Consider the following 6,106-nt stretch of genomic DNA (forward strand, 5'->3'; position numbering starts at 1 on the left):
CAAGATTCTAACGAGAGACGATACAACAGTGCCTCCAAACTCGACGACGGCTGTGTCTGTCTACTGCGCTGGTCTCTCCGACACCATTGGACTTGTTTCGCCATCTGACCGCGCTTGCAGCAGGAAAGGGTTGCTAGTACCTTTCGCGACCGTGCAGGTCAACCAGGGCAACACTGCTATTTTTGTAACCAACCCGTTCCCGTACGCTGTTACCTTGCTTCGAGGGGAATGTCTCGGCAGAGTGGAACCAGTCGACGACGCACAAGTCCTGGACGTACCCGATGACACGCGCGCTCCCAGGTCGTGTACCATCAATGCTGTTTCCACTTCTGATTCGTCGTCTGCTGATGTATTTCGCCCCTCCATCGCTGACAACCTTACGGCCGTACAGCGTTCCCAACTTCTGGACCTGTTACAAGAATATCGTTCTTCTTTCGATGTCGGGCGAAGTTCTCTCGGTGGCACGTCCGTTGTTACGCATCGCATCGACACTGGTGACCATCCACCTTTACGGCAACGTCCATATTGCGTGTCGCCTGCTGAACGTCGAGTAATTAATGATCAGGTTGACGATATGCTCCGACGCGACGTTATTCGGCCCTCCGACAGTCCATGGGCGTCTCCTGTTGTTCTTGTTGCGAAGAAAGACGGTTCTGTGCGGTTCTGTGTAGACTACAGACGGCTCAATAAGATCACTCGCAAGGATGTTTATCCACTGCCACGCATCGATGACGCGATTGACAGCCTTCATGGAGCCGATTTTTTTTCTTCTCTCGATCTGCGCTCGGGGTACTGGCAAGTACCCATGGCTGACGACGCTCGACCAAAGACCACCTTCGTCACGCCAGACGGCTTGTACGAGTTTAACGTCATGCCGTTTGGTCTATGTAATGCACCTGCGACCTTTGAGCGCATGATGGACACCATTCTGCGCAACTTGAAATGGTACACGTGCTTGTGTTACCTCGACGATGTCATTGTCTTTGCTCCGGATTTCTCCACGCATCTCCAACGTCTGAAAGAAGTTTTCGCACGTGTGAGCAATGCCGGCTTACAACTAAATCTGAAAAAGTGCCGCTTTGCAGCACGGCAACTCACCATACTGGGGTACGTCGTGTCCAAAGACGGCATTCTTCCTGATCCTGCCAAGCTTCAGGCCGTGGCCGAATTCCCCAAACCTGCATCTGTCAAAGAACTGCGTAGTTTCGTGGGCCTGTGCTCATACTTCCGACGCTTCATACGAAATTTCGCCACGATCATATCACCGCTGACGAAGCTCCTTGGAAGCAACGGGCCCTTCAATTCGTGGTCATCCGAGTGCGACGACGCGTTCGCGAAGCTCCGCCATTTGTTGACGTCGCCTCCCATTCTACGCCACTACGACCCTACAGCCCCAACGGAGGTGCACACGGACGCCAGCGGAGTAGGCCTCGGCGCTGTCCTGGCGCAGCGAAAACCCGGATTTCCTGAATATGTCGTAGCATATGCAAGCCGTACGCTCACGAGAGCCGAGATAACTACACCGTCACGGATAAAGAGTGCCTGGCGATCGTCTGGGCTCTTACAAAGTTTCGACCTTATTTGTATGGTCGCCCATTCGATGTCGTCACCGACCATCATGCACTATGCTGGCTTTCATCATTGAAGGATCCCTCAGGCCGTCTCGCCCGTTGGGCTCTTCGCTTACAAGACTACGATATCCGCGTGCTGTACCGCAACGGACGCCAGCATGCTGACGCCGACGCCCTCTCGCGCTCCCCCTCTGCCTGAAGGTGATGTGCTCTGCTCAGTATCCTCGGCTGCTGTTTCTGCCATTGATGTTGACATCATCGCTACCGAACAGCGAAAGGATAATTGGATCGGCCCGCTCATCGACATGCTCTCTGACCCATCCGCAATGCCATCCACACGTGCATTGCGTCGTCAAGCTCGTCATTTCGCCATTCGTGACGGCCTCCTACACCGACGCAATTACGACGCCGACGGCCGGCAGTGGTTACTCGTGATACCCCGCAGTCTGCGGTCAGAGATATGTGAATCATTCCATTCTGATCCGCAATGCGCGCACTCTGGGGTATTCAAAACCTACCATCGCATTCGACAACGCTACTTCTGGCGCGGGGTGTACCGCTATGTGCAGCAGTTCGTTCGCTCTTGCCTCACTTGCCAACGCCGTAAACCGTCAGCCCACATGTCGCACGCCAGTCTACAACCGTTACCTTGCCCTGACCGTCCCTTTGGGCGCGTAGGCATCGATTTGTATGGACCACTTCCTCTGACGTCGGCTGGTAACCGCTGGGCCATCGTTGCTGTTGACCATTTAACGCGATACGCCGAAACCGCCGCTCTCCCTGCGGCTGCTGCGCGCGATGTTGCGTCCTTCCTGCTGCATCGATTTATACTGCGCCACGGACCACCCCAAGAGCTTCTCAGCGATCGAGGCCGTGTCTTCTTGTCGGAAGTCGTCGAAGCCATTCTGACGGAGTGCCATTCTGACGGAGTGCCATTCTGTCCACCGCAAAACTACTGCTTACCACCCACAGACGAATGGCCTCACCGAACGCTTTAACCGCACCCTCGGCGACATGCTTTCTATGTACGTCGCTGCCAACCACACTAATTGGGATAATATACTGCCCTTCGTCACCTACGCCTACAACACCGCCCCTCAGAGCACGACTGGTTTTTCACCTTTCTACTTGCTGTACGGAAGGCACCCGTCGCACACCATGGACACGATACTCCCGTACACGCCGGATCCATCTGAGTGTACACCTATTTCCGAGACAGCCAGGCTTGCTGAAGAGTGTCGCGAGCTTGCCAAGACTTTTACGACGCAAGATCAAGAGCGGCAGAAGAGTATCCGTGATGGCTCCACCAATTCTGAGCCCATGTTCCTTCCTGGTGCGCTTGTATGGCTCTCGATCCCGACCTCTGCAGCTGGCCTCTCTTCCAAACTACGTCCCAAATACGAAGGCCCCTACCGTGTCATCGAGAGCACCTCACCCGTCAACTATCTGATCGAACCCGTTGAACAATCTTCGGACATGCGCCGCCGTGGGCGAGACATCGTCAACGTGGAGCGCCTGAAGGCTTATTATGACCCGCTAATAATAACAAGCTGTTAGGTCGCCAGGCGGCTCCCTCTTCGATCCCGGGGTAATTGTAGCGAAGCCTCCGAACTATGAAATGGGTCGAACTCTTGCGTACCTTCTAGTGGGGCTACCCAACAAGGACGCCGCTCGCGCTGGGAGCCCGTGCTTTGCTGTGACTGTCGCCATTGCATATTCTCGCTCGTTGCCGGCTAATAAACGCCTTAACAGATTGATTGATATGTGGGGTTTAACGTCCCAAAACCACCATAATATTATGAGGGACGCCATAGTGGAGGGCTCCGGAAATTTCGACCACCTGGTGTTCTTTAACGTACACCCAAATCTGTGCACACAGGCCTACAACATTTCCGCCTCTATCGGAAATGCAGCCGCCGCAGCTGGGATTGTATCCCGCGACCTACGGGTCAGCAGCCGAGTACCTTAGCCACCAGACCACCGTGGCAGGGCAGTAGAAATTTAGGTAGCCCTTCAATATGGCGTCTCTCATATTCATATGGTGGTTTCGGGACGTGAAACCCCAAATATTAATATTATTATTATTATGATTTGCCTTCATCGTCCATTCACGTCACGTAATTGGATTGGATTGGATAAACTTTTATTTGGTCCTCCAAAACACAGATCACTGTGTTGCGGGCAGCTCCCAAGTGGTGACTGAGATGCCAAGCTCCTCAGCCGCCTCGCGGGCTTGGTGGACCGCCCAGAGCTTATCTGCCAAGGACGAGCTGCGGATTGTCGCCTCCCATCTGGCAGAGGTGATGTGCGATAAATGAGCGAATTTGGTGCACTGCCAGAGCATGTGTTCTAATGAAGCTATTTCCCCACAATGTGGACAAAGATTACTTGGGTATAGGTCAGGCTACATGATGTGTAACATTTTCAAAGTAGGGTACATCCGCGTTTGCAAAAGCCTTAATGTAAGTGCTTGGGGCCGCGTTAGATTTTTGTGAGGTGGAGGGAAAATCCTTCTAGACAGGTAGAAATGTTTAGTGAGCTCGTTATATGTTGTAAGTATTTCCCGGTTATCCCCTTCACCGGTAGAACGCATCCCCGGGGAGGCGCGGTTGGAGAGTTCTCGCGCCGCCTCGTGTGCGGCTTCGTTGAGATTGGGAGGGGAATCGTTGATTTGTCCAAGGTGAGCTGGGAACCAACTCCGAAGATGATGTGTTATGTTCTTGCCTTGCAGTATTTTCAGCGTTTGTTCACAGACCGTCCCCTTGGCGAACGCCCGTAGTGCTGCCATGGAATCACTGTAGACGACTTCAATGTTATCCATCTTGAGTGCTAAGGCGATGGCCACTTGTTCCGCAATGATTGGGTCTTTCGTCCTGACCGTCGCTGAGTTGACGACATGGCCAGCCCCATCGACTACCACTGCCACAAACGCTTTCCCGTTGGCGTAGGAAGCCGCGTCAACAAATACGACCCCTCGTTCCTCGTTTGAGACTTGACGAAGTATAGTCCTGGCCCTCGCTACTCTTCTTCCGACGTTGTGTTCTGGATGCATGTTTCTCGGTATAGGAGATACCGTGATAGTCTCCCTGATGTTATCAGGGATATCATTGTAATTGCGTCTGATTGCTATTGGGTGTTGGCCCAGCTCCTGCAGGATCATTCACGCTCGAAGAAATAGCAGAAGCCCAAGAGAGAGCACAGTTTGCAAGGTTATCTACTACAAGGTCACGTCATAAAATGTGATATATGTGATGCTAGCAAAATGCCCGCAAGCCTATCATGAGCGTAGTATGTTGTAATGTACTTAATTGACACGCGTGTCATGATCATCATGTTTGCACCAGTCATATACTTTCGTCATCCATTCACATCACATTACAACAAATTTGGTATATGTGAAGCTAGTGAAACGGCCGCGAGCGCACAATGAGCGTAGCATGCAGTGGTGTTTCACATGACGTGCATGTCATGATTATTATATTTGCACGTGTCTTTTACCATCTTCGTTCGTTCGTGTCACGTAATACCAAATTTGATATATGTGAAGCTAGCGAAACGGCTGCAAGTGCATCATGGGTGGGGCATGTAGTCATGTTCTTACATGACACGCATGTCATGAATATTGTGTTTGCACCAGTCATATATCTTTGTCATCCATTCACGTCCCGTAATATAAAATTTCGCATATGTGAACCTAGCGAAACGACAGTAAGTGCACCATCAGCATATGCCACGCGGTCATGACTTAGATGACATGCATATCATGATTTCCACGTTGGGCTTCTCACTTAGGTTCGCCATGCAGTCATGTCATACCATACCAGTTTTGCAATATGTCACGTGAACGAAGCCATCAGAAGAGCAGCAAGACCATGACATGCAAATCATGACATTCATGACACGCATATCATGATTTTCATGTTATGGCTAAGCACATATGCTCGTCATAGAGTCATGTTATGCCACACCAATGTCGGTATAGATTCCATCATCGCAATAGTCAGGACAGCTAAAAGTCATAGGCGGCCAGATAGAAAGAGACAGATACGGTGAAAGTCGCCAAAGTTCGCTAAGGAACGGTTCGCATTTATAAGCTATTCTCACGTGCGTGTCTTGATGGTGATCGTGTCGGTACAAAATAGGGGATGGTTTGTGAACGGGTTTGGGCTTAATTAAAACGCGGAGTTCGTGAGCTGAAGCCACACTTTAACGAATTCGCGAATGACGAAATTTGTTGCTTTGATGCTCGTTTAATACAAACTAAGTTCCGGATTTCTGTATTCCTAAAGCAATGACATTTTATTCACATAGTAGACACTTTATAATTGTTTTTTGATACTCTCGAAATTTCGGCTTTCACCTAAATTGGGGATATTGAAATGGAAAATCAAGGTTAAATTAGGAAACTTTGAAGATTTTTAACGTTCAAAAAGCTTTTCAAGAACAATCTGAAGAAGAGCAACCTGATTCATACTACTCTAAATGCCTTCAAGAACCGGCCATGTTATATAAATATCAAAATTGTAACTTGAATA

Source organism: Rhipicephalus microplus, chromosome 4, assembly GCF_043290135.1.
Source record: "Rhipicephalus microplus isolate Deutch F79 chromosome 4, USDA_Rmic, whole genome shotgun sequence".
NCBI lineage: Eukaryota > Metazoa > Arthropoda > Arachnida > Ixodida > Ixodidae > Rhipicephalus > Rhipicephalus microplus.